Source organism: Arachis ipaensis, chromosome B3 (assembly GCF_059453495.1).
Source record: "Arachis ipaensis isolate K30076 ecotype BB chromosome B3, ASM5945349v1, whole genome shotgun sequence".
NCBI lineage: Eukaryota > Viridiplantae > Streptophyta > Magnoliopsida > Fabales > Fabaceae > Arachis > Arachis ipaensis.
In genome coordinates this window covers 101,419,631-101,441,196 of record NC_142438.1, presented here as the reverse complement: position 1 = coordinate 101,441,196, position 21,566 = coordinate 101,419,631, and positions in this window count along the sequence as shown.

Below are 21,566 nucleotides of genomic sequence, written 5' to 3'. Positions count from 1 at the left end.
TTTTGATTGAGAGGATTGTTTGTTGGTGTAGAACTATACTTGCAACGAGATTTCAATTGTGAAATTCTATACCGACATGACAATTCTCTTTAAATCAAAATGGCGCCGTTGCCGGGGAGTTGCAATGGTGTTACATTATTGGCTATTGTGAATATGTGAATATGTTTGCCTTTTGTTTGTTTGTTAGTTTTTGTTAGATTTAGGACTTTGTTGCTTATTTTTGTTAGTTTTTGTTTTTGTTTGCTACTATGAATTCTCATCACTTTGGCTATGAGTTTGTCTCAAATTATGTTGTAGGGAATGGGAACTACAATGAGGATATGCATCAAGGATGGAATAATCAAAGATGGGAGGAGCCTCAAGGGATTGATCAACCTTCTTGGCAACAACAACCTCCGAATTCTTATGGGTATAACTCTCATCCTAATGCATATCAATCTAATGGATGTGGTGACCCTTATTGTGATTGTCAACAACTACCACCACATTCCTATGAACCATCCCCTCAACATGACTTTGAACCACCTTACTCACACGCCCCTTTTCACCAAACACCTCCATATGACCCTAATCCTTATCCATCATACCAACCACCTTATGAACCATATGAACCATACATGGAACCACCACCATTCTAACACAATTACTCTCAAGAACCACTTCAATATACACCATCTCCATACCCTTACCAAGGTGAACCAACTTCCAATCATGAAACCTTCCTCCCAAACAATGAACCTTCTCTTCCACCATCACCTCCCGATGAAGCCCCCACACATGAATTGAGAGATCTTGAATCTCATATCTTAAGGTGACAAGAGGAGGATGAAAAGAAGTTTAAAGAGCTAGGAGCCAAGGTGGCTATCCTAGTGGAAGCCGTTAGCAATATGGCCTCCTCCCAACTAAGTAATCAAGGAACTCCCATTGACGAATGTGGAGAGGCAATTAAGGAGCATAGTGAGGGAGTGAGTTTAGAGCTTTAAGATGAAGAAGAGGAGTTGAAGAAAGAATTGCCACAAGGGGAAGAAGTTGAGATAATTGAGCCGGAAGAAGTGGTTGAAAACCTAGGAGATGTTGGAAGTCCATGGGAATGTAGCATTAGAGAGCCCTCTTTCAAGAAGCTTGATATTGATGTTGAGGAGGGTGTACAACCTCCAAGACATATCATGGTGGAAAACTTTGAAGAGGTTGATCAAGAGATGGATTCAATCATTGAGGAGTTCCTATCTACAATTGGATCCTCTCCCATTGGGTTTGACATGGAGATCAAAGAGGAAGATGCACAACCTCTCATGCCCTTGGTGAGTAATGAAGAAGAGATTGAATTGAAAGCAAGCCACCAAGAGGAAGAGGTTGAAGTTAAGGAAAGTTGTAAAGAGGTGGAGGTAATCAAGGAAGAGTACAAGGGAGTGGAACTTGCAAGATCATTGGAGACATCCCTTCCTAAGTCACCATCCAATACAACATTCAAGTGGGTAAAATTCTTATCCCTAAGCTTCACTTTCTCACTTGAATATGGGTTGATTGAAAATGATGGTCAACTTAGAGCTCTTTGTGGAGTTAAGAGTAAGAGAGAGTTGTGTAGTGGTTGGAAACATTACTCTACGTTCATAATGGTTGCATGCTCAAAGTTGAATGGCAATGGTTGATGTAGAACCAAATTTCATGGGTCTAGGAAGTTGTTTGGAGGCTTCTTTGAGAATTCCAAGGCTAAACCACCCAATTGGAGCTATGATGATCAACTTGAAGATGGGTGCAAAAACAAGATTTGGGATCCGAGAGTATATGAGGATCAATTTGGGAGCTCATATCTTGGAAAGAATCTCACCCAAGCTTGGTGGAAATGGTTGGAAATTCTGACAACCAATTGAGGAGCAAGCATTCTTGGAGGATCAAGGATGAATACAAGCATAAGCCACCATGACAAGGAGCCTCCCAAATGTCCAACTTAAGGACTTAAACTAAAAGTGCTAGGTGGGAGACACCCTACCATGGTAAACCCTTTCCACTCTCTTTTAGATTTGGTTAATAAGTGATTTGAGTTGCCATTATAGGTAGTTTTTGTTATTTTCTATACTCTTATACATTTTTCTTTGATTGATTGGTTGTTTCTTAGTTTGTTTTGATTAGTTTAGATTGTTGTTAAAGTAGGTTGCTTGAGGTACAAGTTTTGTTTGTTTTGTCTTTGAAAATTTTTCAAAAAGTTAAAGATTTTTGTTGAATTTGAATTTTGGTTGCTTTAGAATGTTTATAGGTTAGGAGAGTGTTGAATTCTGTTTTTATGTTTCAAAAAAAAAAAAAAACGAGCATCGGCGCCCAAGCGCGCTGTGCGCTCGCGCGCCGTTGTGGTTTCACAACTCCTAGTACTATAATCCGAGAGTTGTGCCCACTTTATGCCTACTTTGTGCCAGGCGATCCGCGCGTAAGCACGCATGGCGTGCGCGCGCCAATTGTCCCTACCGCATCCGCGCCCAAGCACGCATGGCGCGCGCGCGCGAATTGTCCGTGCTGCATCCGCGCCTGAGCACGCATGGCGCATATGTGCGGATTTGCACTCTGTTTTTCTCCTTTCTCCTTTCTCCTTCTTTCTTCTTTTCTTCTTCTTTCTTTCTATTTTTTTTTCTTTCTTTCTTTTTTCTTCTTCCTCTCTTGGAAAATTTTTTTCTTTCTTTTAAAAATAAAAAAACAAAAAAAATTTTTAAAAAAAATAAAAAAAAATTAAAAAAATATAAATAAAAAAATTTCTCTCTTTTCTTTCATCTTCTTTTATTGCATTTCCTTGTTTTCATTCATTGCATTTTAATTTTATTTTTGTAACTTGTTTTCCATTTTCTTTTCTAAGTTTCTTATTTTAATAAGGGTGTTGGATTCTCTTACTCAATTGTTGAGAATTTCTTGGTTAATCTTGGTGCTTCTTGACTTGTTTGATATTGTTGGGTGATGAAACTTTTAAATCAATGCTTAATCTTGTATGACTCTTATATTCTTTGTGCATTGATATGAACTTGTATGTCTTTCATGACCCACTCTTTCTAGTTGAACTTGATACTTTTGAATGCTCTTCATGCGTTAACTTGTTCTTGCATCAAGTATTAGTTAATATGCCTTTGCTTGAATTGCTTTCTCACTCACATGTTGTAGCTACCATGTATTTGAGAATCATACTTTTATTTGGCATTAGCCCTCGCCTATGTTCTATTTGCTTTGATATCTTTGTTATAGGCGTAATTTTCTTTCTTTTTCTTTCCTTTTAGGTTGGCCACCAAGAAGGAAAGGAATGAGAAAGCTTCTAAATGGGGCAACAAACAAGTCCACCTGCACAACCTTTTGAAGGAACTCATCAATTGTAGAAATCCGTCCACCTTGCTCTTCTTTGCATGCACCGAGGACGGAGCAAATTTTTAAGTGTGGGGAGGTCGTTCGACCGATCTCCATGGGTAACAATTTTCTTTCAACACCAATTCTTGATTTCCTTTGCTAGTTAGTTGTTACATTGCATGATAGGTTGCATGTTAGTTAGAACTTGTACATATTTTTACCACTTCCTTTTTATGTTAGGACTACTTGGTTAGGGTGATGATTTCTTTTCCAAGAAAATAAATTGTTTTTAGGGCACCCTACCAATTTGAAAAAATTTTTCTTGTTGAACTTGCTCAAAGAATTTATTCTGGAACATGATTTTTGAGCTAAGAACACAAGCATGTGAGTTTTGAGCCCTATGGTGTGGTTACATCTTATAACCACTTATTTTCCATTCTTGTGTGCATTATTCTTTTTCTATTATTGTAATCTTTGATTTGTTTGATTCTTTATGTCCATTATTCCATGCATACATGCATTTATATGATTGAGGCCATCACTTCATTTAGCTCACTTATCCAAATAGCCTACCTTTCATCAACTATTGTTAGCCAATTTTGAACCTATTTAATCCCTTTTGTTCTTAATGTTAGCACATCACTACCCTTAACTGAAAAATAATAAATGTCCTTAATTTGGATCTTTGATTAGCTTAGGCTAGTGAGAGTGTGTATCATTTGGGTATGGGAAACTTGGGACATTGGTTGAGGTAAAAGTGTATTTTGTATTTTTGATTGAAAATTTTGGGAATTGGGTACATACTCGTGTATTAATTATGTTTAAACCATATGCATTGATGCTCTTGTATATACTTTATTGAAAAAAGAAAAAAAAATCTACAAAATAAAGAAAAAAATATAGAAAAAAAAAGAGAAGAGAAAAAGAAATAAAAAGGGGACAAAATGCCCCAAATTAAAGTTCAATAAAAATCAATGCATATGGAATGTGAATTAAAAAGAATGCATGGGCATGTGGAAAAGTGGGAATCATGGGTAGCTAGGTACTATATTAGAATTGTATAGGTTGTTATATGTGTTTAGTGAGAGCTTAGGCTAGTCAAAGATTCAAATTCCAAGCTCACTTGACCATATGCATCCCTACCTTGACCCTAGCCCCATTACAACCTATGAATAAGTCCTCATGATGAATGTATGCATGCATTGAATAATTGTTGATTGTTAGATGAAAAACAAATCATAGAAAGCATGATTAGAAGAGAATTGAGTGATCAACCCTATACACTAGAGCGACTAGAGCGGATACACATCCGGTGAGGGTTCGATGCTCAATTCCTTGTTCCCGGCTTTTATGAGCTTTTCTTCTTGCAAGTCTATTTGAACTTCATTTTAATATTTGAATTGGTAGGATTCATGAATCATCATACTACTTAGCTCTATATGTGCATATATGTTCTTGGAGATTGATTTACTTTTAACCAAGTAGGTAGAATCATTTTGCATTTAGTTGCATGCATGTAGATAGGTGCATATAGCTTCTTTGCATTGAATAAATGTTCATACCCTTTTCTTGTCATTCTTTATTCTTAGCATGAGGACATGCTTGGTTTAAGTGTGGGGAGATTGGATAAACCCCAATTTTGTGGTTTATCTTGTGCTTATTTTGAGGGATTTTATCACCTTTTCTCACATTTATTCAATGAAATAGCATGGTTTTGTAATTCTCCCTTGATTTGTGCTTAAATGTGAAAACATGCTTTTTAGGCCCTAAAATAGCTAAATTTAATTCACTTTAATTCCATTCGATGCTTTGATATGTTTGTTGAGTAATTTCAGGTTCATAAGGCAAGTATTGGATGGAAGAAGTGAGAAGAAAAGCATGCAAGTGGGAGAACTCATGAAGAAATGAGGGAACCGTAAAGCTGTCAAGCCTGACATTCTGGCACTCAAACGACCATAACTTGAGTTACAAAGATCCAAATGAGGCGGTTCCAGTTGCGTTGGAAAGATAATTTTGCTATATGATGCTTCGTGTTCAGGGGCGCGCACGCGTACTTTGTGCGCGTGCGCCGATGCTGTCCGTGGCCCACTTTAATGAAATCGTCCCCAGCGATTTTGCAACTCATTTTGGGCCCAATCCAACCCATTTCTGATGCTATTGAACCCAAGGATTGAAGGCGGAATGAACCAAGCAGTCATAGTTTAGTTTTCATCATGTTTTAGGGTAGAATTCTAGAGAGAGAAGCTCTCTCTTCTCTCTAGAATTTAGGGTAGTTTAGGTTTAATTTTCTTAAATCCAACTTTTAATTCTTGTTTTGATTTGGTTTCTCCTTTTAATTTCTTGTTGTTACATCTCTACTCTTCTAGTTTTTACTTGTCCATTTCTTTTATTTTGTTTCTTTTATGTTCATGAACCTTGTTGGATCTTAATTTTCCTTTAATGCAATTTTATGTTTGATGTTATTTTTATTGTTGATTTGAGTTATTGATTTTACTTTTCTTGCTATTGGTAGTTAGTAGATTTTATTATTCTTGCACATACTATGCTTTCCATGTATGCCTTCCAAGTGTTTGATAAAATGCTTGGAAGGATGTTAGAGTAGATTTGAGCATTCTTGGCTTGGAAAGAGTAATTGGGCAATCTTGAGTCATGAAAACCCAACTCATGTTGGTGATCTAGAGTTGTTAGCTAATATTGTTTCCATTGACGCTAATCTTTTGCTAATTAAATTAGTGAGTTGATTAGGACTTATAGAATATTGTTTCCATTGACGCTAATCTTTTGCTATGTTAATTAGTAAGTCGATTAGGACTTTTGGATTGAGATTAGCTAGTCTCATTAGACTTTCTTCCAATGTTGGAGATGACGTACTGAGATAAATTCTTGTTATTATTGTGGTGTGATTAATTAGTCTTGTTTGACATTCTCCCTATTTGTTGGAGTTAACTAAATAAGATGAATTAATCATTGCATGACTAGGATAGAAAGCCTATGATCTCAACACTTGCCATGAATGTCTCTCTTTATTAATTGCTTTCTTTAATTGCTCTCTTTACTTTTCTTGTCATTTATATTTTATTGCCCTCTCACCAATGAAAACCCCCTTACCCCTTTCATAGCCAATAATTGAGCACTTCATTGCAACTCCTTGTGAGACGACCCGGAGTCTAAATACTCCGGTTAATTCTTATTTGGGGTTTGTACTTGTGACAACTCAAATTTTTGATTGAGAGGATTGTTTGTTGGTGTAGAGCTATACTTGCAACGAGATTTCAATTGTGAAATTCTATACTGACACGACAATTCTCTTTAAATCAAGTTTCTCTCTCTAAAAGAAAATGTAACTAACTCCTCAAAATATCTAAAAATGTCTAATTATCTCAATCCCCCTATTCCTTGGTCTTCTTATGCTCTTCCCGCCAGAACTCTGCCCCAAAACAGGGTCTGCAACTGCCTGAAATTGCTGGTCACGTTTTCTCCTTAAAAAATCATGTGCGGCTATCGGCGCGTACGCGCACAGCACGGGTACACGTCCCTGGGGCTTTTTGTAATCCATGCGCAGGCGCGCAGTGCGCGCGCGCGTCCAAGGATTTCTGGCCCGGCCATATCAATGCGCCAGCTTCTCGCTTTGGCTCCATCGCGCCGGCTCTGAGGATGTGCATCCACGTGTACGCGTACGGTACGTGTGCGCGTCCATGCCCAAGTTCCAAAACTCTAATTTCTCCATGCTCCTTCCCTTTTATGCATGCTTCCTGGTGTGGAATTTCTAACCATAAACTAACCGGCAAGTGCACCGGGTCGTACTAAGTAATACCTCAGGTGAGTGAGGGTCGATCCCACGAGGATTGATGGATCAAGAAACAATAACTGAGTGATAGGCTTAGTCAAGCAAATAGAAAGTAATGTTTGGGAATTCAAAAGACATTAAACAATATAAAGAATATTGAAGAAAGGCAAGTAAGTAAATTGGGAATAAACTATGGAGAAAACAATTAAGGTTTCAGAGTTATCTAATTGTCCAGATTAACTTTTCTTACTAACTATTTTAATCATGTAGGATTTAATTTATGGCAAACTATATGTGACTAGACCCTAATTCCTTAGACCTTTCTAGTCTCCTCTAAAATTCATCAACAGCCAATTCCTTGGTCAATTAATTCCAATTAGAGGGTGATGATCAAATTCCAGTTTATATGCCACATAAACTCTAATTACCAAAAAATAAAAGGATTATATGTCACGTATCCCGTTAAATCCAGATAATTCAAATTTAGGAGAATATGTTTTCAAGCTGTTGTTCAAGTAAAGAGCTTTTTCAAGTTATACAAGAACTCAAATAGAAAGAGGGTCATACTTCCGTTCCACCCAAATTCATAATATAAAGAGCAAAAAAAATTCTTAAATTATAAATCCATACATGAATTAAAATAGAAAAAGTAATAAAATTAATCCATACAAATAGACAGAGCTCCTAACCTTAACAATGGAGGTTTAGTTGCTCATGGTTCAGAGAAGAAAATAAGGATTCTGATAAAATGTATTTTGGTAGTCTAGAATGGGGATCCCTAAAAGAGAAGTTTCTTTTCCCTTTTATATCAAATCCTCATTAATTTAAAATCTAGTATCTAAAACTAAAATAATATCTTTTCCTAAAAATAATATTTGAATTTAAATTAGAATTAATTAACAAGTCTTCAATTAATGGTGGAGACCACTCGTTTTGTCCATTTTGCAGCTTCTAATATATGTTTTTTGGCCTGAAATTTGAGTCAAAACAGCCCAGAAATCGTTCCCAGCGTTTTTCTATGTTTTCTGCACGTGTCGATGGTCTTCTTCGCGTGTCACGCGCACGCGTCAGTCACGCGTATGCGTCGCTGAGCAAATCTTCAAATCACGCGTACGTGTCAGTCACGCGCACGTGTTGCCATGGAAAGCTCTAAATCACGCGCATGCGTCAATCACGCGTATGCATCGCTCCTCGCTGCCATCTCCTTTGGTTCTTATGCTGCAGAAACTCCATTAAATCCAGTCGAATGCTACCTAAAATAAACAAAATTGCAAAAGACTCAAAGTAGCATCCATATTGGCTAAAAGATAATTAATTCTTTATTAAACTCAACAAATTAGATGCAAATTCACTAGGAAAAGATAGGAAAGATGCTTACGTATCACTTCCATCCTCTCCTCCAAGCCATCTCAGCCCTATAAGCTCTGAATTACTTAACGCACGGATCAGGGCATCGAATGGTAACAGAGGAGGATTAAAATATATCTAGTTCAATGCGAAAGAAGCATGTTTTCATCCATGAGGCAAAATTGCAAGAGGAACACAAAATCATGCATTTTTATATGAATAAGTGTGAGAGATCATTGATAAAACCCTCAAAATCTATACCGGATAAACCCTAAAACGGGGTTTATCAACCTTCCCACACTTAAACTATAGCATGTCCTCATGCTAAAGGAAAGCAAAAGATCAAAGGATTATAAGAGAATGAGATTCATGGGATGCAATCTACTTACGTGAATGCAACTAGGATGTATGCCACTATCTACTTGGTCAAAAGCAATTCAATCTTCCTGGAACATATATACATAGGCACATAGGGCAAGATGATAAGCAATGCATGAACTCTACCAATTCTAATAATCAAAGTGAAGTGTGCACAACTTGCATGAAGAACGCTCGCGAGAGTCGGGAACAAGGGATTGAGCTTCGAACCCCTCACCGGAAGTGTTTGCACTCTATTCGCTCGATGTATAGGGTTGATCACTTAATTTCCCTCTACTTCATGCTCTTCCAAAATTTGTTCTTCCTCTAACAATCAACAATTGTTCTATGCATGCATACATATATCATGAGATTTTTCCTTAGGTTATAATAGGGTTAGGGTTAAGGTAGGGTTATATATTTGGCTAAGTGGGCTAAAAATTGAATCCTTTGATTAACTTAAGCTCCCCACCTAGCCTATATAACATCCTATACAATTATGTACTAACCTAACTACCCATTCCTCACTCTTTCACATACTCATGCATTTACTTTTGATCATTATACATATGCATTGATTTGTCTTCAAGTCTTACTTTGGGGTATTTTGTCCCCCTTTTTTTTTCTTTTCTTTTCTTGCTTTGTTTGTTTCTTCTTTTTTCTTTTTTTTCATTATTCCTTTTTCTCCTCTTTTTGTTTTCTTCTTCCCTTTTTTTTTCTTATCAACGCATATGGTTTACACATTTGGTCAACACATGAGTATGTATCCCCTTTCCAATATTTTTAACAAAAACAACAACATGCTCTTACCTCAACCAATGTCCCCCCCTCTCCGGTTTTCCCACACTTGAATGACACACACACACTTTAGCCTAAGCTATTCAAAGATTCAAATCGGGACATTCATGGTTTTCCACTTTTGGCTTGTAATGTGCTAAAATTAAGAATAAGTGGATTAAGCGTAGGCTCAAAGTTGGTTGCAAAGGTTGTTATAAGGTAAGGTCATTTGGGTAAGTGGCTAAGTGAATTGATGGCCTCAATCATGTACATGCATTCATACATATAACAATGGACATATAGAGTCAAACAAATTAAGGATCACAACCATAGAGAGAGAACAACGCACACAAGAAGGAAGGTGGTGCACGAAATTGCGATCATCAACAATGGCTCCCAAAGACTTGGGGCTCTTAAACGTGAATCACACTTTGTCACAACTACGCACAACTAACCAGCAAGTGCACTGGGTCGTCCAAGTAATAAACCTTACGTGAGTAAGGGTCGATCCCACGGAGATTGTCGGCTTGAAGCAAGCTATGGTCACCTTGTAAATCTCAATCAGGTGGATTCAAATAGTTATAGCATTTTGATAATAAAAATATAAATAAAATATAAACTAGGATAGAGATACTTATGTAATTCATTGGTGAGAATTTCAGATAAGCGTATAGAGATGCTTTCGTTCCTCCTGAACCTCTGCTTTTCTGCTGTCTTCATCCAATCATTCCTACTCTCTTCCATGGCAAGCTGTATGTAGGGCATCACCGTTGTCAATGGCTACATCCCATCCTCTCTGTGAAAATGGTCCAATGCGTTGTCACTGCATGGCTAATCATCTGTCGGTTCTCGATCGTACTGGAATAGGATTTACTATCCTTTTGCATCTGTCACTACACCTAGCACTCGCGAGTTTGAAGCTCGTCACAGCCATCCCTTCCCAGAGCCTACTCGGAATACCACAGACAAGGTTTAGACTTTCCGGATCTCAGGAATGGCCGTCCATGGGTTCTAACTTATATCACGAAGACTCTAATATCTCGGACTCGGTTCCCTGTATTAGATATCTAAGAGATACTCATTCTATCTCATCTTCATGTAGAACGGAAGTGGTTGTCAGGCACGCGTTCATAGGTGAGAATGGTGATGAGTGTCACCTAATCATCACATTCATCACGTTCTTGGGTGCGAATGAATATCTTAGAATAGGAATAAGCTTGAATTGAATAGAAAAATAATAGTACTTTGCATTAATTCTCAAGGAACAGCAGAGCTCCACACCTTAATCTATGATGTGTAGAAACTCTACCGTTGAAAATACATAAGAACAAGGTCCAGGCATGGCCGAATGGCCAGCCCCCTAAACATGATCAAAGATGATCCGAAGATTAAAACTAAAGATCAGATGTAAATACAATAGTAAAAAGTCCTATTTATACTAAACTAGTTACTAGAGTTTACAGAAATGAGTAAATGATGCAGAAATCCACTTCTGGGGCCCACTTGGTGTGTGCTTGTGCTGAGCATTGAGCTTTACACATTTAGAGGCTTATTTTGGAGTTGAACGCCAGTTTGTAACCTGTTTCTGGCGTTTAACTCCACTTTGTAACCTGTTTCTGGCGTTTAACTCCAGAATGCAACATGGAACTGGCGTTGAATGCCAGTTTGCATCATCTAAACTCGGGCAAAGTATGGACTATTATATATTTCTGGAAAGCCCTGGATGGCTACTTTCGAACTCAATTGAGAGCGCGCTATTTGGAGTTATGTAGCTCCAAAAAATCTACTTTAAGTGAAGGGAGGTCAGAATCCAACAGCATCTGCAGTCCTTTCTCAACCTCTGAATCTGATTTTTGCTCAAGTCCCTCAATTTTAGCCAGAAAATACCTGAAATCACAGAAAAATACACAAACTCATAGTAAAGTCCAGAAATGTGAATTTTATTTAAAAACTAATAAAATATACTAAAAACTAACTAAATCATACTAAAAACTGTGTAAAAATAATGCCAAAAAGCATATAAATTATCCGCTCATCACAACACCAAACTTAAATTGTTGCTTGTCCCCAAGCAACTGAAAATCAAATAGGATAAAAAGAAGAGAATATACTATAAATTCCAAAATATCAATGAAACTTAGCTCCAATCAGATGAGCGGGACTAGTAGCTTTTTGCCTCTTGAATAGTTTTGGCATCTCACTTTATCCATTGAAATTCAGAATGATTGGCATCTATAGGAACTTAGAATTCAGATAGTGTTATTGATTCTCCTAGTTCAGCATGTTGATTCTTGAACACAGCTACTTTATGAGTCTTGGCCGTGGTCCTAAGCACTTTGTTTTCCAGTATTACCACCGGATACATAAATGCCACAGACACATAACTGGGTGAACCTTTTCAGATTGTGACTCAGCTTTGCTAAAGTCCCCAATTAGAGGTGCCCAAGGTTCTTAAGCACACTCTGTTTTTGCTTTGGACCTTGACTTTAGCTGCTCAGTCTAAAGTTTTCACTTGACACCTTCACGCCACAAGCACATGGTTAGGGACAGCTTGGTTTAGCCGTTTAGGCCAGAATTTTATTCCTTTAGGCTCTCCTATCCACTGATGCTCAAAGCCTTGGATCCTTTTTATTACCCTTGCCTTTTGGTTTTAAGGGCTATTGGCTTTTTGCTCTTGCCTTTTTGGTTTAAAGAGCTCTTGGCTTTTTCTGCTTGCTTTTTCTTTTTCTTTTTCTTTTTTTCCATTTTTTTTCTTTTTTTTTTCGCAAGCTCTTCTCTATTCACTGCTTTTTCTTGCTTCAAGAATCAATTTTATGATTTTTCAGATTATCAAATAACATGTCTCCTTTTTCATCATTCTTCAAGAGCCAACATATTTAACATTCATAAACCACAATATCAAAAGACATATGCACTGTTCAAGCATTCATTCAGAAAACAAAAAGTATTGTCACCACATCAAAATAATTAAACTATTTTCAAGGATGAATTCGAAACCATGTACTTCTTGTTCTTTTGTAATTAAAACAGTTTTCATTTAAGAGAGGTGATAGATTCATAGGACATTCATAACTTTAAGGCATAGACACTTAAATACTAATGATCATGTAATAAGACACAAACATAGACATAAAGCATAGTAAACGAAAAACAGGAAAATAAGAACAAGGAGATTAAGGAATGGGTCCACCTTAGTGAGGGTGACGTCTTCCTCTTCTTGAAGAACCAATGGTGCTCTTGAGCTCCTCTATGTCTCTTCCTTGTCTTTGTTGCTCCTCCCTCATAGCTCTTTGATCTTCTCTAATCTCATGGAGGATGATGGAGTGCTCTTGGTGCTCCATCCTTAGTTGTCCCATGTTGGAGCTTAATTCTCCTAGGAAAGTGTTGATTTGCTCCCAATAGTTTTGTGGAGGGAAGTGCATTCCCTGAGACATCTCAGGGATTTCATGGTGAGGAATTTCCTTATTCCCTTGTTGAGGTCCATGATCTCTTATTTGCTCCATCATTTTCTTAGTGATGGGCTTATCCTCATCAATGAGGATGTCTCCCTCTATGTCAATCCCAGCCGAATTACATAGATGGCAAATGAGGTGAGGAACTAACCTTGCCAAAGTAGAGGACTTGTCAGCCACCTTGTAGAGTTCTTGAGGTATAATCTCATGAACCTCCACTTCCTCCCCAATCATGATACTATGGATCATGATGGGCCGGTCTACAGTAACTTCAGACCGGTTGCTAGTAGGAATGATTGAGCATTGAATGAACTCCAACCATCCTCTAGCTATAGGCTTAAGGTCCAGTCTTCTCAATTGAACCGGCTTGCCTCTTGAGTCAATTTTCCATTGAACTCCTTCCACACATATGTCCATGAGAACTTGGTCCAACCTTTGATCAAAGTTGACCCTTCTAGTGTAGGGGCGTACGTTTTCTTCCATCATTGGTAAGTTGAGCGCCAGCCTTACATTTTCTGGACTAAAATCTAAGTATTTCCCCCGAACCATGGTAAGCCAATGCTTTGGATTCGGGTTCACACTTTGATCATGGTTCCTAGTGATCCATGCGTTTGCATAGAACTCTTGAACCATTAAGATCCCGACTTGTTGAATGGGGTTGGTGAGAACTTCCCAACCTCTTCTTTGGATCTCAAGTCGGATCTCCGGATACTCATTCTTTTTGAGCTTGAAAGGAACCTCAGGGATCACTTTCTTCTTGGCCACAACTTCATAGAAGTGGTCTTGATGGACCTTTGAGATGAATCTCTCCATCTCCCATGACTCAGAGGTGGAAGTAATTGCCTTTCCTTTTCTCTTTCTAGAGATTTCTCTGGCCTTAGGTGTCATAAATGGTTATGGAAAAACAAAAAGAAATGCTTTTACCACACCAAACTTAGAAGGTTTGCTCGTCCTTAAGCAAAAGAAGAAAGAAGTGAGTAAAAGAAGAAGAGAATGGAGGAGATGGAGGTGTGTGAATGGTTCGGCCAAGGGGGTTTTAGGTGGTTATGATGTGTGAAAAGGAAGGAGTGATGGTTTGAATTTGAGTGGGTGGGTGTAGGTGGGTTGTATGATGGTTTTGGAGGAGTGAAAGAACTAGAAGATTGATGGTTTAGAAGTTATAGTAAACTCTCGTTGCAAGTATAGTTACTAAACCAAGCAATCAACCTTTCTTACAAACGTTTTGGTTGTCACAAGTAAGAAATTCCTAAATAAATTGATAACTGAAGTATTTAAACCCCGGGTCGTCTTCTCAAAGAATTGCAGAGAGGTGTTCTTATTATTGGTTATGAGTCTTGTAAATTGGGGGTTTTGAAAGTAAGGAAGCAGTATGACATGTAAAATAAATAAATAACTATAAAATAAAACTCTTGGCAAGGTATAAGAACTGGAAGTCCTATCCTAGTTATCCTTATCAATTGTGATGAGAATTGGATTTTTCTCCCACTTTGTTAACCTCTAACTATGAAGGTAAGTTAAATGGATGAATTAATTTTAATTCCTCAGGTCCTAGTCTTTCCTTGGGAAAGGCTAGAGTTATTAGAACTCGAATTTATTCTTGAAGAATTCCAATTTTCAATCAACAATGAGTTTAATAACTCAAGTGTCTCCAATTATTTAACCAAAGCCAAAAGGGAAAATATCTAAATAAATTTAAAAGCATTCATATAAATAAAGCAAAGCAATCTTAAATCTGAAATACCTCAAATAATATTAATTAAGAAAATCATAACATGAATGTAACATAAGCCAATTAGGCAACATAACTAATACAAGCATTAAAGCATCTGAAAGTAAAAAGAGAAATATAAAATAAAAAGAATATTGAACCTGGGATTGAGAGGCACTCCTAAAACTAAGAGAAATCCTAAATCCTAATCCTAAGAGAGAGGAGAGAACCTCTCTCTCTAAAAAACTACATCTAAGTCCTAAAATTGTGAATATGAAAGCTTCTTTATGAATGGATGCAATCTCTCTACTTTATAGCCTCTAATCTGTGTTTTCTAGGCCAAGAACTGGGTCAGAAACAGCCCAGAATTCGCTGGTTGCGAATTCAAACACGCTGATTTTCGTAACTGCGACGCGTCCGCATGGAGCACGCAGTCGTGTTGCCTAGCGTCAGGGTAAATATGGCATATTATATATCAAATCGAAGCCCCAGACGTTAGCTTTCCAACGCAACTAGAACCGCATCGTTTGGACCTCTGTAGCTCAAGTTATAGCCATTTGAGTGCGAAGAGGTCAGGCTGGACAGCTTAGCAATTTCTCCAACTTCTTGTATTCCTTCCACTTTTGCATGCTTCCTTTCCATCCTCTGAGCCATTCCTGCCCTGTAATCTCTGAAATCACTTAACACACATATCAAGGCATCTAATGGTAATAAGAGAGGATTAATATTAGCAATTGTAAGATCAAAGAAGCATGTTTTCAATCATAGCACATAATTAGGAAGGCAAATGTAAAACCATGCAAATAGTATGAATAAGTGGGTAAAGAGTTGATAAAAACCGCTTAATTGAGCACAAGATAAACCATAAAATAGTGGTTTATCAACCTCCCCACACTTAAACATTAGCATGTCCTCATGCTAAGCTTAAGAGAAGCTATAAAGATGAAGAGGAATGGTAAATTAATATGAAATGCAACCCTATCTATATGAATGTAACTACATGCAAAATGTTTCTACCTACTTGGTTAAAAGTAAACAAATCTTTTAAGAACAAATATGAACTGGATTTCACTAATTCAAATCACAAAAAATAAAGTACAAGTAAACTTGCAAGAAGAAAATAGCTCATGAAAGCCGGGAACAAAGAATCGAGCGTCGAACCTCACCGGAAGTGTATGCACTCTAATCACTCATGTGTTTAAGGTTCGACTCTCTCAATTCTCTACTATCCTTGCTTTCTAAGGCTTGCTCTTCATCTAACAATCAACATAAATTTAATGCACAGATACACATATCAAGAGGTCTTTTAAGGGTTGTAATGGGGTTAGGGTCAATGTAGGATTGTATTTGGCCAAGTGGACTAAAATTTGAATCGGTCACGCGGTCGCGTAACACAGTTTATGCTACTGGCGCGAGGGCAGCCTTGCGCTCGCACAACTCTCTGTTCGAAACTTAGTATTGCCAAAATCCAGGGTGACGCGGTCGCGTGATCGACACGATCGCGTGAGTGGCCATTATGGGGGTATGACGCGGACGCGTGAGCTATGCGTCCGCGTGGTAGGGTTTGTGCGTTCAGCACCTGTCCAGCACCACTCTAGCACAACTTTCGGTCGTGCACCCTTTCTTACGTTGATTTTCAGGTCATGCGGCCGCGTGAGTGACGCGGACGCGTCAGCGATGCTGCCGCGTCGCGTGCGTGCTTTGTTTTTTTTTTTTTTGATGCAGTATGCAGAGTGAAAAATGAGATGGATGTTATGAGTAATTTCAGGTTCAATGAAATAAAATAAAATAAAACTCAAAAACAAACAAAACAGACTAAAATTAAAATTGAAAAAAGGGATGATCATACCATGGTGGGTTGTCTCCCACCTAGCACTTTTAGTTAAAGTCCTTAAGTTGGACATTTGGTGAGCTCCCTGTTATGGTGGCTTGTGCTTGAACTCATCCAGGAATCTCCACCAATGTTTGTAATTCCAATGGCCTCCGGGATCCCAAACTAGGCGCAGAAAGCCTTCAAGCAAGTTAAAGCAAGTGACAAGACCCCAAGAGTGTTGATTTCTAGACTGGATTCCGAGATCCCAAATCTTGCTTTTGCACCTGTCTTCTTGTTGATCATCATGATTCCATCCGGGTAGGAAGTAATCTGAATTCTCACTAAAGCGGCCAAACAACTTCCTAGACCCATTCAATTGAGCTTTACACCAACCTTTGCGTTTAAACTTAAAGCTTCCAACCATAATGAACCTTGCAGGACAATTCTTACCACTGACCATCTTCCTCTTACTCTTAATGCCACAAAGAGCTCTAAGTTGACCATCCGTCTCCAGTAGCCCATATTCAAGTGGGATTAGAAAGCTAAGGGATGTGAATTTTACCCACTTGAATGTTGTGAAAGATGATGGCAACTTAGGGGGATGTATTTCTAACAAATTTGCAAGCTCCACTCCCTTGTGCTCTTCTCTGATAACTTCCACCTCTTTGCAAGTTTCTTCAATATCAACCTCTTCCTCTTGGTAGCTTTCTTCCAATTCAATATCTTCTTCATTGTTCACCAAGGGCATGGGAGGTTGTGCTTCTTCTTCTAGAATCTCCATCTCTTGATCAACCTCTGCCAAGTCTTCAACTATGATATGCCTTGGAGGTTGTACACCCTCCTCAACATCAATTTCAAACGTCTTTGAAGGAGGCTCTATAACTTGAGTTTCCCATGGAGGTTTCGCATCTCCTAAGTCTTCAACCACTTCTTCCTCCTCAATGGCAGGCGTAGCTTCTTCCAATTGTTTCAATATAAAATCGTGCTGCTCACTGTCCACCGGAGTTTCTAATATCTCCTTCATGCTACGTTCTTCATTAGATTTCCCACATGAGGCCATGGGGGTTCCTTGAGTGTCCGAACGTCGGAAAAGTAATCGATTTATCGCTTGATCCAGTTGGCGAAGGGTTGCTTGAAGTTTTGGCACATGTTTCCGTGAGACGATCCCTTGATTCTTGTTGCGCTCGGCTATCATAAGTAGGATCATAGTGCTCTTGGATTGATGGATATAGAGATGGCAAATATTGAGGTGGTGGTTCTTGGGAGTAATTGGGTTGGAATTGGGGTGGTTCTATATATGGTTCATATGGCTCATAAGGTGGTTGGTGTGGTGGATGTGGGTTAGGATCATATGAAGGTGAATGGTGGTAGTTGGCTTGTGAGTGTGGTGGTTCAAAGTTGTGTTGAGGAGGTTCATAGGCATATGATGGGGTCCATCATATCTATCATCTTGATATGCCCCCTGGAATGGCTCTTGACTATAGTAATTTGGTGGATGTTGGTTGTCACGGAAGGGTCCACCATAACTATTGTCTTGGTATGCATCGTGGAATGGTCTTTGTCTATGGTACTGTGGAAGGTGTTGTTGCCGGAAGGGTTGATCAGATCCTCATGGCTCCTTCCATCTCTGATTGTGTTGACCTTGATGCATGTTCCTGTTATAGTTTCCACTCCTTGCAACAACATTAGAACCAAACTCAAAGCGAGAGGGGTGAGAACTCATAGTTAGTTAATAAAAATTTAAAAACAAAAATAAAAGCAAATTTGAAATTCAAATTTTTGAATTTGAAAATTAAAATTTGAATTTTGAATTTTTTTAAATTTGAATTTTGAAGATTAAAATTTGAAATTTTAAAATTTGAATTTTAAATTTTGAAAATTGAATTTTTAAAATTGAAAATTGAAAATTGATTTTTTTAAAAATAAGATAGGATAAGATAAAAATTTTTTAAAATAAAAATCTGAAATTTTTTTTCGAAAAAAAATCAATTTAAAAGTAAATATTTACAATAACTAATAATAAGGCACACGTTTGCAAATCCCCGGCAACGGCACCATTTTGAAAGAACTGGAAGATTGATGGTTTAGAAGTTATAGTAAACTCTCATTGCAAGTACAGTTACTAAACAAAGCAATCAACCTTTCTTACAAACATTTTGGTTGTCACAAGTAACAAACCCCTAAAAAAATTGATAACCGAAGTATTTAAACCTCGGGTTGTCTTCTCAAGGAATTGCAGAGAGGTGTTCTTATTATTGGTTATGAGTCTTGTAAATTGGGGGTTTTGAAAGTAAGGAAGCAATATGACATGTAAAATAAATAAATAATTATAAAATAAAACTCTTGGCAAGGTATAAGAACTGGAAGTCCTATCCTAGTTATCCTTATCAATTGTGATGAGAATTGGATTTTTCTTCCACTTTTTTAACCTCTAACTATGAAGGTAAGTTAAGTGGATGAATTAATTTTAATTTCTCAGGTCCTAGTCTTTCCTTGGGAAAGGCTAGAGTTATTGGAACTCGAATTTATTCTTGAAGAATTCCAATTTTCAATCAACAATGAGTTTGATAACTCAAGTGTCTCCAATTATTTAACCAAAGCCAAAAGGAGAAATATCTAAATAAATTTAAAAGCATTCATATAAATAAAGCAAAGCAATCTTAAATCTGAAATACCTCAAATAATATTAATTAAGAAAATCATAACATGAATGTAGCATAAGCCAATTAGGCAACATAACTAATACAAGCATTAAAGCATCTGAAAGTAAAAAGAGAAATATAAAATAAAAAGAATATTGAACCTGGGATTGAGAGGCACTCCTAAAACTAAGAGAAATCCTAAATCCTAATCCTAAGAGAGAGGAGAGAACCTCTCTCTCTAAAAAACTATATCTAAATCTGAAAATTGTGAATATGAAAGCTTCTTTATGAATGGATGCAATCCCTCTAATTTATAGCCTCTAATCTATATTTTCTGGGTCGAGAACTGGGTCAGAAACAGCCCAGAATTCGCTGGTTGCGAATTCAAACACACTGATTTTCGTCACTGCGATGCGTCCCATGGAGCACGCGGTTGCGTTGCCTAGCGTCAGGGTAACTATGACATATTATATATCAAATCGAAGCCCCAGATGTTAGCTTTCCAACATAACTAGAACCGCGTCATTTGGACCTTTGTAGCTCAAGTTATAGCCATTTGAGTGCGAAGAGGTCAGGCTGGACAGCTTAGCAATTTCTCCAACTTCTTGTATTCCTTCCACTTTTGCATGCTTTCTTTCCATCCTCTGAGCCATTCCTGCCCTGTAATCTCTGAAATCACTTAACACACATATCAAGGCATCTAATGGTAATAAGAGAGGATTAATATTAGCAATTGTAAGATCAAAGAAGCATGTTTTCAATCATAGCATATAATTAGGAAGGCAAATGTAAAACCATGCAAATAGTATGAATAAGTGGGTAAAGAGTTGATAAAAACCACTCAATTGAGCACAAGTGATGAGCGGATAATTTATACGCTTTTTGGCATTGTTTTTAGTATGTTTTTAGTAGAATCTGGTTACTTTTAGGGATGTTTTTAATAGATTTTGTGTTAAATTCACATTTCTGGACTTTACTATGAGTTTGTGTGTTTTTCTGTGATTTCAGGTATTTTCTGGCTGAAATTGAGGGACTTGAGCAGAAATCAGATTCAGAGGTTGAAAAAGGACTGCTGATGCTGTTGGATTCTGACCTCCCTGCACTCAAAGTGGATTTTTTGGAGCTACAGAACTCGAAATGGCGCGCTTCTAATTGCGTTGGAAAGTAGACATCCAGGGCTTTCCATCAATATATAATAGTCCATACTTTGGCTAAGAATTGATAACGTAAACTGGCGTTCAACGCCAGCCTTCTGCCCAAATCTGGCGTCCAGCGCCAGAAAAGGATCCAAAACCAGAGTTGAACGCCCAAACTGGCACAGAAACTGGCGTTCAACTCCACAAATGGCCTCTGCACGTGCAACACTTAAGCTCAGCCCAAACACACACCAAGTGGGCCCCGGAAGTGGATTTATACATCAAATACTTACTCATGTAAACCCTAGTAGCTAATTTATTATAAATAGGACCTCTTACTATTGTATTAGGCATCCTGGATTGTATTCTGATCATGTGATCTCGTTTAGGGGGCTGGCCATCTCGGCCATGCCTGGACCTTCACTTATGTATTTTCATACGGTAGAGTTTCTACACTCCATAGATTAAGGTGTGGAGCTCTGCTGTTCCTTAAAGATTAATGCAAGTACTACTGTTTTCTATTCAATTCTTCTTATTTCGCTTCTAAGATATCCATTCGCACCCAAGAACGTGATGAAGGTGATGATTATGTGTGACGCTCATCATCCTTCCCCCTTATGAACGCGTGCCTGACAAACACTTCTGTTCTACATGAATTAAGCTAGAATGAATATCTCTTAGATCTCCTAACCAGAATCTTCGTGGCGTACGCTAGAATGATGGCGGCATTCAAGAGAATCCGGAAGGTCTAAACCTTGTCTGTGGTATTCTGAGTAGGATTCAATGATTGAATGACTGTGACGAGCTTCAAACTCGCGATTGTTGGGCGTTAGTGACAGACGCAAAAGGAGGGTGAATCCTATTCCAGCATGATCGAGAACCGACAGATGAATAGTCGTGCCGTGACAGGGTGCGTGAGCATATGATTCACTGAGAGCAGGGGATGTAGCCACTGAAAACGGTGATGCCCTTGCATACAGCTAGCCATGGAAAGGAGTAAGACTGATTGGATGAAGATAGCAGGAAAGCAGAGGTTCAGAGGAACGAAAAGCATCTCCATTCGCTTATCTGAAATTCCTGCCAATGAATCTACATAAGTATCTCTATCCCTTTTATTGTTTATTTTAATCTAATAAAGTATCATGTTTAAATCCGCCTGACTGAGATTTGCAAGGTGACCATAGCTTGCTTCAAGCCAACAATCTCTGTGGGATCGACCCTTACTCACG